Source organism: Diadema setosum, chromosome 10, assembly GCF_964275005.1.
Source record: "Diadema setosum chromosome 10, eeDiaSeto1, whole genome shotgun sequence".
Taxonomy (NCBI): Eukaryota; Metazoa; Echinodermata; class Echinoidea; order Diadematoida; family Diadematidae; genus Diadema; species Diadema setosum.
In genome coordinates, this window is record NC_092694.1 from 14,899,897 (window position 1) to 14,912,634 (window position 12,738).

The 12,738-nt window shown below is 42.9% G+C and overlaps 1 pseudogene; it reads left to right on the forward strand.

Annotated features, from left to right (window-relative positions):
* The first annotated feature begins 2,383 nt into the window (after positions 1–2,383).
* Positions 2,384–3,451, forward strand: LOC140234382 (uncharacterized; annotated as a pseudogene).
* Positions 3,452–12,738: the final 9,287 nt, after the last annotated feature.

Consider the following 12,738-nt stretch of genomic DNA (forward strand, 5'->3'; position numbering starts at 1 on the left):
CTCAAGTACACGGGCAGGTGGACTGGCGCCGTAGGAGGGGATGGTACCAATGTTTGAATGGCCCGCTGGGTCCCAGCCTGAATAGAGCGTGATATATCTCACCCAGCCGAACAATCGAACGCCAAGCGCGCACGAACAGGCCGACGCTGCGACCGACGGAGGGGGGCAGGGTGGGGACCCGACAGATGAAGGGTGGAGGGAGGAAGGCTGCGGCTCAGAATATATATCCCTTATTCCGTGCAGCAGGGTACCTGCATATCACGATAACTCCTACGCTTCTTTGGGAGTAGGGGAACCTCCAAAAGGAAAGACACAATTTTGGTATATCGGAGCTGCAAATTCCTGCAACGAGCCCCCTACTTTGGGAGGGGGAAAAATAGGGGTAGCGTCCAAAACCCCGCAGTCACTGGCGGCGCGGCTAGTAAATAGAAAGGCCCCATAATTGGGTTGGGGCATAACCCAATTATGGGGTCTAGCACAAGAAGGCCGGCAGAGCAAAGGCTGAGATGAGCGCCTGCCTACACCTGAGCTGTCGGCTCACTCATCCCTGTGGTGCAGGCGATGGAATACCACAAGCCCTACCAGACCCCGTTTTGAGCGGAAAAATAGTGTTACATAGAGTTAGGCAATTTTCCATTACCTAACTATGTAATATAGTTTCCATTCGTGCTTTAGTCCTTTCCCTTATACAATGTAGTTCAATAACCCATAGCACAGTAACCCCAACACCTGTCCATCACCCATCATGTCAATAGGAGTCTTTATGTCAGACCACCAAGGTTAGTTTCCTCCTAACAACCCCACATCAAAGTATCCACTCCCATTGTGGTCAGAAAGTTATCACCCCTTGTCCAGTTCCCTTCCTGCAAATCCATCTCCCATTACCCTCAACACTGTTCCTTTGTTTCAGTCCCCAAAATGAGTAAGACCACACCCTACGTTTCCATGCCTACGCTGAACTGACCAATCATATTGTGTACATGTATGGACCATGTGCTTTTCAGGATGAGATTTTCCCCCAAGTTTTAGATGTAGTGTCTGAAAGTAGAATCGAGACTGCTACTCCAGGCTTCAGCCAGATGAGAATGTAGCATTTCATCTGCTCTTTGAACATGTGATTTTATCTGTGTTACCGGCATTGGAGATATTTGTAACTCTTGTAACTTCTATGTTACACGTTTAATATTTTGCTGTCTGAGTTTCGGAACTCAGAAATAAACACTTCAACTGCATATTATATTTGGACTCCACAACATCTTTATTTCGTTGATGACTTCAGGGTAATTGCATGTTTGAATCTGTACCTCTCCACAATGTCATAACACATGGCAACTTCGATCCCAAATGGCGCCTAGCGCGCCAATACACAACATGGTGGAGAACCCGTTTTTTCTTCATCGTTGATCATCTATACATCTTGGATGTAGGCCTACTGGACAATTTAGCACAACCTGGAGTGGAGGACCTTTCATGACTTTTTATCATCAATCAGTTATGTGTTATTGCCTTTATGTTACTTGATGTAACATTTCATCACGGCAATCGTGGAAAAATATTGTGGTGGAGAGCATTGAGAGGAGTCAAGTTTATCTTGAACTCAACGAACTTCATGTAAGAGTATACGCCGATTGCCGCACAACCTTTTCTCCTACGGCATGGACATCGGACTGCATCGTGAGACGCCGTGACCGACGCTAAAGATTACGCAAAACACCGAATCGGAGGCAATTACGCCACGACTACAGCTACAGCCCCGCGACATCGCCAATGACAACGAGGACGACCCCTGGACGATAACGAAGATGACGAGGACGACCCCTGGACGACAACGCCGATGACGACGAGGACGAGTGACAACAACGGAACAACACTTCCAAAGACAAAGACAAAAGACGCTCAACCTGGACTTGAATCACACACACACTGGACTGGATATTGGACAACAAACTGGAAAAAAAAATACTACCACACTTTATAAACACGAACAGAATTAGTTTTAAAATTTTTCGCTTTTAATCATTTGGTGATTTAGAATTTACACTGCTTTTGTTTTTGGATTGCCCCCTCCGCCCCATCCCTGACTCCTGGTCGGTAAGTGAAACTTTCTTTATTGTTCCATATGAGAGTGTGAGTAGAAAGTGTGTGAATAAGTGGATTTTGGGTCTATATATAATTTTTTTTAAACAATTTCTGGCCTGTTGTCTATTTTGTGTGTTTGAATTAACATTATACACATTTTTATACTTGTTCATGTTACTTTGCACTTTTTTTTGTTTTGTTCAAACCCTTTACTTTGTTAGATATCTCTTTGTACTTCTCATACTATATAACTTGTTTCAATCATACCCTTTTGAACTACCCGATTACTTGACTCATTACCACAATGACTACCACCACCACGACCACACTTAGACAAACTGACTTCCTACCGTCCAAATTTACCGGTGACCGACTTGACTGTGACGAGTGCACAGCGCACATGCTGTCATTCAAAGACTACTTAGACGCACATGATATTGACCAGTCCAAAAATGACAATTTACCGACCATACTTAAAACATTTAAACGGACGTTAGCCGGACAGGCGCGACTATGGATCGACAGTATTACCCCAAAGACATACGATGACCTAAAGACCAGTTTCAGACGTCGATTTAGTCCTGCTAAGTCGTCATATGCTAGGGTGACCGACTTCGATACGATGACAATGACCGACGGGGAAAGTGCAGAAACTTTCCTGCAAAGACTCTGACAGACCGCAACCCATATTGACTATGGGGAGACTCAAATTAGGGATAGACTACTTAACTCACTGACCCCCGACTGCCGTGCCGCCGTCCTCATGTCGGCACCGACCACAACTCAGACTTCGGACCAAATAGCTGCAAAAGCGCAGCTATTTCTGGACTTGCGTAGGGACACGACCCAGACTACACATAAAGAAGTCACATTTGCGACTCAAGGTGACTTAGACAGACTGACTGAGGAAATATCCTCATTAAAATTGACAAGACATGACGACAAAGTGAACCCTGACAATAGATATAGCAGACATTCCCGTCCCCCAACCCCCCACCGCAGCACTAGTCATACCCGTAGCACTAGTCGTGACAGACCCCGTGACACAAGTCGTGGACGTGACACTCACAGACACGATAGAACCTACCGCACTGACCGGAGTAACAGCCGCGGACGTGACCGACAACCCCGTCCAAAATGCTACCACTGTGGCATTGCCGGTCACATGTGGCGGCAATGTAGGAAACGACTTCGAGACTTAGAATACGCCAGTAGACAGTACCATCCCCAATCACGCCAATACGGCCCACCAGGACATGATTACCATTACCCCACCCCACCACCACCCCACTTTAACCAACAACAACAACAACAGCAAAACTTACATGCGGGACAATACTATACCGGACCACAAAATCAGGGTTTTCAGTAAGGGAGGAAACTTTCAGCGCTCAGAACTTCTCCTCCCATGCTAACAGGCCCAGTAATGACTCGAAATCGACATACTTAGGGAATGACGATGTTGACATACAACTAAGTGACAGAAATTTTGTGAAGGGACGACTTGACACTGGTAGGAACATTTTCATTTTGTTTGATAGTGGCGCGACTAAGACTCTCATTTCTGACAGATACGTGAAATCTACCCCGCATCTTTCCAACCTGAAAAGACAAAAGGTAGCCCCTACACGGTTTCGATTAGGGAACGGGCAGTTTCTTCAATCGCAGTCGGCAATTACATTCAGAGTCTCTATTCAGGGACACAAATTTGAAATTTCTGCCCTCATTGTGGAGAATCTTGTTGGTGTTGACCTGATTTTAGGGACGAATACTTTATCGGACTTAGACGGGACTTTGACATTCAGGAACAATAGGTTCAAGATCAAACGGAAACGAATACCTTTCTCCCCGACAAACAATGTGACTATCAACCCTAAGGACTCAACACTCATGACCTTACAGGGACAGGCACCGCCACAATTCCGTAACACTGACGTCATACTGACTGCAAACGACTACCTTGGTGGACATTGCCCCTCTACCATGGTTGTAACATTGATGAAGGGCAGGACTCAAATACTTGTGACTAATACTTCTGACCGACCCCTCCAATTTGCAAGAGGCAGACCAATTGCATACCTCGACATGGCATGCCCCATAACTGTGTCTGAGCCCCTTCCCACTGACAAATTGAATGTGACCTTAACTGACCAGCACAGAGACAATATTTACAGCACCCAACTCTCTACCCCAGGCCCAGACGGTAACCATGGATACCAGACTAGACAAGACAACCTCAAGAGATACCCCCACCTTGACCCCAGCGACCCGATTGCAAGCATGACTGAAGACCAGATAATTAAGGAACACATTGACTTAAACAACAGCATACTGTCCCCTACTGAGAAGGCCCAATTGAGACAATTACTAAGAGACAATAGGCCTGCATTTTCCTTGTACGGCGACACTTTCCAGCTGCCCCGACTTTGAAGTTGACATTGAATTGACTGACGACACACCATTTTTCATACGCCCCTACTTTGCCACAGAACCCGACAAACGACAGATTGAAAAGGAACTTACGAAACTTGTGAAGCTAGGAATACTAGAAATCGGACCACAATCATACACATCACCAGTACTACTAGTACGGTAGCTAAAAAGGACAAATCGGAAAAACGTGTTGTGACTGACTTTCGACATCTGAACTCAAAGATCAGACGAATAAACCACCCCTTTCCCCTACTGACAGAGACCCTTAAACGAATCGGACAAGCAGAGACTAAAGTAATGAGTGTCATTGACCTCAAATCCGCCTTTCACTGCATACCCCTCTCAAAATCTGCGCAAAAATACACCGGAATTGCCTCATTCCATGGAGGTAAACACCTTGGTACTACAAACGACTAGCACAAGGACTTAATGTTTCCCCCGGACTTTTTCAAGCGAAGATTGATGACATTTTAGGAACCATCCCCAACTCTAGGCAATTTTGCATAGCCCATCATGACGACATAATCCTGTTCAGCCCAGACAAAAACACTCACAGACTACACTTGACTAAAGTGTTAAAGGCCCTCTCTGATGACAATGGACTGAAAGTGAGCCCAAAGAAATGTAAACTGTTCAGGAATGACGTAGAGTACATGGGACATAGAATTACTATCAATAAGGACGGTGAGCATGTTTTCAACCTATGAATAACAGATGTGCCTCCATACGTAACATGACTAGACCTAAGACCCCCAGACAAGTAAGGAGACTTGTTGGAGCAGTGAATTATGTGGCAGGATTCTTCCCACAGCATTCAAGCCATACTTAAACCCCTGCACCAACTGACAAGAAAGAAAAACAAATTCATGTGGACTGACGAACATGAAAAAGCTTTCAACAAGATTAAGGACCTAATGACCAATCCCCCAGTACTACACATGCCCCGGCCAGAGCACAGGACGCTTCACTTTGTACAGTGACACCTCGCGGACTGCAACTGGTTCGTACTTGACCCAAATCATAAACGGACAAGAGAGAATCATTGGATACTATTCAAAGGTCTTACCCGACGCATGTCAAAGATACAGTGTTACCGAATTGGAATTATTTGGCCTTTTGATCAATGTTACAGCATTTAAGCATCTATTGAAAGGATGTGAATTCAATGCATTTGTGGACCATAGTTCAATTGTCCAAATTTTAAAGTCAAAAGAACAACCATGCACAACACGTCTCCAGAAACTTCTTCTCAAATTATCCGAATATTCCTTTAAGATTGGCTACAAGAAAGGAACAGAGTTAGTTTTAGCAGATTTTCTTTCCCGTGTTCCAAGTGAACAGCACCCGGAAATAGATCAGGTAATTCCCCTTTCCTTTAGCTTGTTTAGCGAGAGTGACTTTACTCTTCACCCCGTCCAGCCAGTTGAACGACCCATGACACGCGCATATGCAAAACAGATGGGAGTTACAATCCCAGACATTTTTCCTCCACGTGCCAGTGACCCAACACCTCAAGCATCTCCCACTACTACAACCCCTCCCCCACGTCCACCCCCTAAACCTAACTTAGGCAAAACAAATGACACACATGCACGACCAACCAACCAGAGACAAGAACCAAAACATGACACACCCCCAGCCCCAACTCCAGTCACTACTCATTCCCACACACGTTCCCATGACAACCATGCCCCTTCCACGCGACCTCCTACTCGACATACACCTGTTACTCCTCAACTTCACGAACCGAGATTAGTTGACAGACATAACGACCACCAACACCAACACCGGCACAACTCTAACGACCAATACCGAGAAGTACCACCTGACCCCTACACCCCACCGAAGCCACTGACCACTAAGGTAAACAACATTGTAGCTGGACACATTCCAAAACAACATGAGCTAGACAAGTTTACTGACTTGATCAAACGGAAAATAATCTGAGACTACAACCTTCCCATTGACATGCGACAACTAACGACTGAACAGCAAACCTCGCCTTTCTTCAAGCCTGTTTATGACAATTTGTCACATGACATTCTACCTAGTGGCAAAAGAGCAGCCAAAACAGTGAAATTAAAGGCTGAAGAGTACATTTTGTGTGACGGCCTACTGTTCAGACTTTTCTTCACAAAGGACGATGACTTCAGACTACAACTAGCTATCCCAGAATCTTTGACTGACACAATCATCTCCCAACACCATGACAACCTCCTTAGCAATCACCAAGGGACCCAACGGACTTACTTGACAATTAGACGCAACTACTACATGCCCAACATGTTTGACAGAATTAACAATTATGTCAAAGCTTGCTTGCGCTGCCAGCAAAGGGCAAACCAGACAAGGACAGACCCTTTCACACCCGAATACCCGACTCTTACAGACCATTCCAACGTATTAGTCTAGACTTCAAGACAATGCCAAGTTCACAGACAGGATTCAGACACTTGATGGTGATTTGTGATGAAATCACTCGCTTTGTTGTTTGTGCGCCTTTAAAGACGCTAGACGCAGAAACAATATGCGAAGCACTGATCCAAAAAGTGATATGTATTTTTGGACCACCATCATGTATCGTGACCGACGCTGCTGCCTCACTGAGCGGCAAATTATTGACCTTACTGTGTGACGCCCTGAACATTGACAAGAAAGTAATTAGTGTTGCCAATCACGGTAGCCTACACGTAGAACGACATATTAGAACTCTCTCTGACTTTCTCAAAATCAACCTTAACCAATTTGGAAATGACTGGGTAAGATACATTTCGACCACATGCTATGCGTACAACTCCTTTTCCTCTCCACATCTAGGTGACCATTCCCCCTATGAACTTGTTTTCGGCAGAGAAGCCCCAAATCTAACCAACTTGACCTTCAACCCCATGACTGGACTTTCTCAGACATACGATGAATATGTGGCCCATCTCAAGAAGAAATTTGACCACATCTCTCGGACCATGCTTTCACTGCAAAGAAAACAACAGAACAAGCAGAATGCAGAGATTGCCAATAGACTGAACAAATCACCAATCTACTCAGTAGGTCAATATTTGTACAAGCCTACATCCTCTTCCCTCACTGCTAATTCTCGAAAAATAGCAGCTGAATGGGTTGGACCCCTGGTCATACACGAGATTTTGGATAGGACCCACTACATTCTGGCAACTCTCAAGGGAGAAATCCTGCGAGATGTTTTCAATTTTAACAGGCTGAAACCCTGTTTCATGAAAGCGTCTGATGAAAGAAAACCAATCACGCACATACAGCGACTGAAAGAAAGACTAGGCAAAGCAGCACAAAACGAGACTGGTCAAAAATCTGACAAGCCGTCAGTACAGTTCATGGATGAGCATGACGAAATCAGACCAGAGTGTACTGCTGACCAAATTATGTGCATGCAAACCACTGACCCATTCAATGACAGAGATTATGTTGACTCCCTACCCCCAAATGATGGCATAGCTGCCCCCACCCCCCTGCAACAGCCTGACCTAGAAAGGCAATTTGATTTGCTCATGAGTGCCCCCACAGACAATGAAATGACATTACACAGAGGGCGATTCAAGGCTGGACAGTTACAAGTTCTGACTTCATTTGTAAGGAATGTTACTGATAATGACCCTCAAGACATATACGTTTTTGGTGGAACATTGGGTTACACCCAGACATGCATGACTTGGTCCAAAGTATCTTGGCAGACAAGAATATTCCTGTAACTGGGACACCCAAGAAATTCATGAAACAATTGTATGTGTGACTTTGTAAATAGAAATTATGTATGCGATACTTAACTTCACGTAGTAATATTCTGTGCCTCTATAAGTCTAGAGGACCTTTATATGGATTCGGTGTGATACACAGTGTGTCACATATTTTTTTATGTCCTTTTAATGTACAAGTTTGGAATTACTTGTCTATGAACGATTTATCTATTCCATCCTTTTGATGGATACTTTACGAGTTTGAAATACTCGTCTTATGTTTAACTCACTTGAAAGCGTGAGTTCACGTTCATTACATTTTATTATTTTATTCATTCGGAAAGATTTACCTTTAAACAGGAAAGGTTTGAAAGTCATCATATTCTATGTTTCCCTTCATTAGAAGCGATAATTGCCTTGGGCCGCAACATAGATAGCCTTCAATCCTTAGAGTGCTCCTGTTTCCTTTCCAATTATTTTGATGATGCTTGGAAAATTAGCATCAATGTAACTTCTTGTGGCACATGCAGAGAGTGATTTTATCAACAAACTGATCAAATCTGTTTGATATACTCTATGTAAGGATTTGATTTGTAAACTTTCTTTGTTGATAACTTAGATATGATTTGGTTGATACGACTATTGCATTGATCCTAAAGGTTTTGTGCATATCACAAGTAACTCTTAGTTTGTTTTATGTTGGATGGAATGACTTTCTTTTGAATAGCTATATCCTTATGAAGAGAGTGACTTCCTTTAATTTGATGTGTTTTTATGAAGAGTGTGCATAAGCCTGCACCACTTATTCTTCTATTATTTAAATGCATTTGTGCATAAGTCTGCACAACTTGCACTTGTATAATTCTGCTCATCAGTGCATAAGTCTGCACAAAGTACTTTTCAATATTTTACAGTATTTTTTGTAGATAAACGTAAATAAGCACTAATTTTACTGGTTCACAACATTTCATTATATGAATTTGAGTTAGTGCGACAATCATTACAATGATCTAATGATTAGAGATTGATCTATTCTACAAAAAAAAAAAATTATGTTCCTTTGGTAGTGTGGTACAGTGATCCTTCATTCTGACATGTGTGATGAAGCATAATATTATGTGCACTTAACTCAGTTTAACACCTTTTCTTCATTTGTAATGAAAGATTTTAATTTATTTTTACCTTGGAAGACCCAAACAAAATTTAAGGAAGAGAGTGTTTTGTGTGAGAGTGGATTGGAACAATGATACAGAGTTTCACTAACCATATTATTTTTATTTGAATGATATTTCATATTCTATAATTGCATTCTTTGTTATGATATAGCATCCTTTAGAGAAAGGGGATGTTACACAGTATTTTGACACCCCCCCCCCCAGCATCCTTTAGAGAAAGGGGATGTTACATAGAGTTAGGCAATTTTCCATTACCTAACTATGTAATATAGTTTCCATTCGTGCTTTAGTCCTTTCCCTTATACAATGTAGTTCAATAACCCATAGCACAGTAACCCCAACACTCCATCACCCATCATGTCAATAGGAGTCTTTATGTCAGACCACCAAGGTTAGTTTCCTCCTAACAACCCCACATCAAAGTATCCACTCCCATTGTGGTCAGAAAGTTATCACCCCTTGTCCAGTTCCCTTCCTGCAAATCCATCTCCCATTACCCTCAACACTGTTCCTTTGTTTCAGTCCCCAAAATGAGTAAGACCACACCCTACGTTTCCATGCCTACGCTGAACTGACCAATCATATTGTGTACATGTATGGACCATGTGCTTTTCAGGATGAGATTTTCCCCCAAGTTTTAGATGTAGTGTCTGAAAGTAGAATCGAGACTGCTACTCCAGGCTTCAGCCAGATGAGAATGTAACATTTCATCTGCTCTTTGAACATGTGATTTTATCTGTGTTACCGGCATTGGAGATATTTGTAACTCTTGTAACTTCTATGTTACACGTTTAATATTTTGCTGTCTGAGTTTCGGAACTCAGAAATAAACACTTCAACTGCATATTATATTTGGACTCCACAACATCTTTATTTCGTTGATGACTTCAGGGTAATTGCATGTTTGAATCTGTACCTCTCCACAATGTCATAACACATGGCAACTTCGATCCCAAATGGCGCCTAGCGCGCCAATACACAACAATAGGGCCCAGCATAACCAAGGTGGAATGGTAGAGAGGTTCCCTGATGCGGGCCAGGAACTTCAACCCCCCCCCCAAGGGATTTGTATCGCTTTCTGATAGCGAAACCCTTGTCGCCTTCCTATACTGGGTTGCATAGCTGCCACGTAAAACTAGCTTGGCTCCCCTTACCGGAACTCTCCTAGAGTGAAGGTAATCTAGGCCCTAGAAGAAGCATGAAAATATGACGCAATTATTAGCCGCTGTGGAAGGCCGGAAGGAAGACATCACTCCCCCTGCCGTATCATATGTCTGACAGTAGTTGGCGGCTCGTTCAGCAAGGCTGGCCGGACAACGGAGATGACTAGCGCCCAAGAGCGCAAAAGACAAAGTGAGGTATAGGCAGCAGTTGTGCAGTGTATACCAGTTGGTACGGATACACTCAGGGTAGCATGGCATGCCAGTCGAGTGGTTCTATTCTTATTCAAATTTCTTCTCTCTTTTCTGTGTTGGCTGGTTGCAGTTCGTGCATTGCCGGAGCCTAAGACAATGCAGTTTTTTAGGCAAGTTTACTGGTGGGGGTCACGTACGTGGTATATAAACCATTCACAAACAGACAAAAATAATTATTACCTCCTGTGAGACCTTCATCTTCATGAGCTCTGCTTGTGCTTCACGAGCCTCTCTCTGGGCCTGTTCTAACTGATGCTCAAGGTCCCTTTGAGTTTCCATCATCTTTAGTTTGTACCTCTCCAGCTGTCAATGGAATCAAACAGTACTTATAATATTATAATAGTAATACAACATAATGTTTTAGTGGGAACACAGGTATTTTGGAGAAGAGAGTTAATTAAGGTGCAGTGGCCATGGAGGTTATTCTGTCATTCACATTGACTGGCATGCTACATGAACACATTGAATGCTCAAGTACATGTACTTTGACAACTTGCAATGTGTTTGATCCAAGTCGCAGTGTACGGCGTCGTCGTGTCAACTAGCCTCATGCTTTTTATAAAATTTGCCCCAATGCTTTGAATCCAGTTTCAAAACACTACTTGTTGCTCTAGTCAGCAAACCTCAGGCAAGTTTAGTTGAAATCAAGCCAGGAGTTTTTAAGAAATCAAAACATGTACATATATGGAACAATGGTGGACCCCCCCCCCCCCCCCTTTTCATGGTACCCCTCAAAGAGGCCTACAGGATGTCTCCGGGGACTCCTAAATACAACTCTTATCATTCATTTTAAAAGGTATCTTCCCACAATATTACTTGGGTCTAGCACTTCTGGACCTGGAAGAAGATTTTTGAAAATCATTTAGTAACTGGCATAGGCGGCTATGCCTCTGATCCTCGGGGGGTGGGGGGGGGGGGGGGGCAGTGTAGCTCATTTGATCAAACTTGTGACCTCTTTCCCTACGATAATTCCTGACAAGTTTGGTGAAAATCCAGCCAGGGATTTTTAAGAAGTAAAAAAGTGTAAAAAGTTTAAAGACTGACAGACGACACCCGACAAACGACAGATGACGGGCGAAAAACAATTGCATAAGGTACGTTGCGGTCACTTCAGGATGCAAATCACATGGTATAGCACAATGATCCATAGCAACTATTCATCAATAAAAATGCTTGCAGATATGCCGGGCAAATACAGCGTTCAGCACCAATAATAGTTGTTGGGTGCCACTGTCCAACAACAGGTCATTTTTGTCCCATAGTTACCGCAACGTCCCTAAGCTCACCTTGAGCTTTTAATTAGCTCAGGTGAGCTAACAAAACTGAAAACATTCATGTACTATGGAATTGTACAGTTTATAGGGAGAATATTGTACATTGCAATGACCTTAAATTTAACACAAAAAATCATTATTTCACACTGAAACAAACAATGAAACACACCAGGAATTAAAAGATTAAAATGAAGAGAAACACTCTACTGGATCATTAGCCTGTATATATATAGGTTTCAAGACTGTTCATATGAACTGTTTACATGAACAAGTATTGGAATCACCTTTTCAAGTTTGACTATGCAAACTTAATCTGGATTGTCGTTGCATGAAATGTTAACATTACTAAATCCCAGTTTAAAAGGTTATTAAATTGAAATTGCTGAACCAGACTCAATATAAGTTCTAACTATTGTAAAAAAGGACAGTCAGTATTGGCAGCACAACCTTGAAGTGTGACTATGCAAACTTTAACCTGGATTGTTGACGATGCTGCTTTTTGCTGCCATCTATGGGCTATAATATGTCATTTGATTAGCCTTCATGCATCATTATCTGCTAATTTACCATGGAACAGTGGTATGTATGGGTGTCAGAAGGTGCAAGTTTTCATCATTTTCAGAAAGGCACTGTTAAAAATAAAAAAAAAACTGAC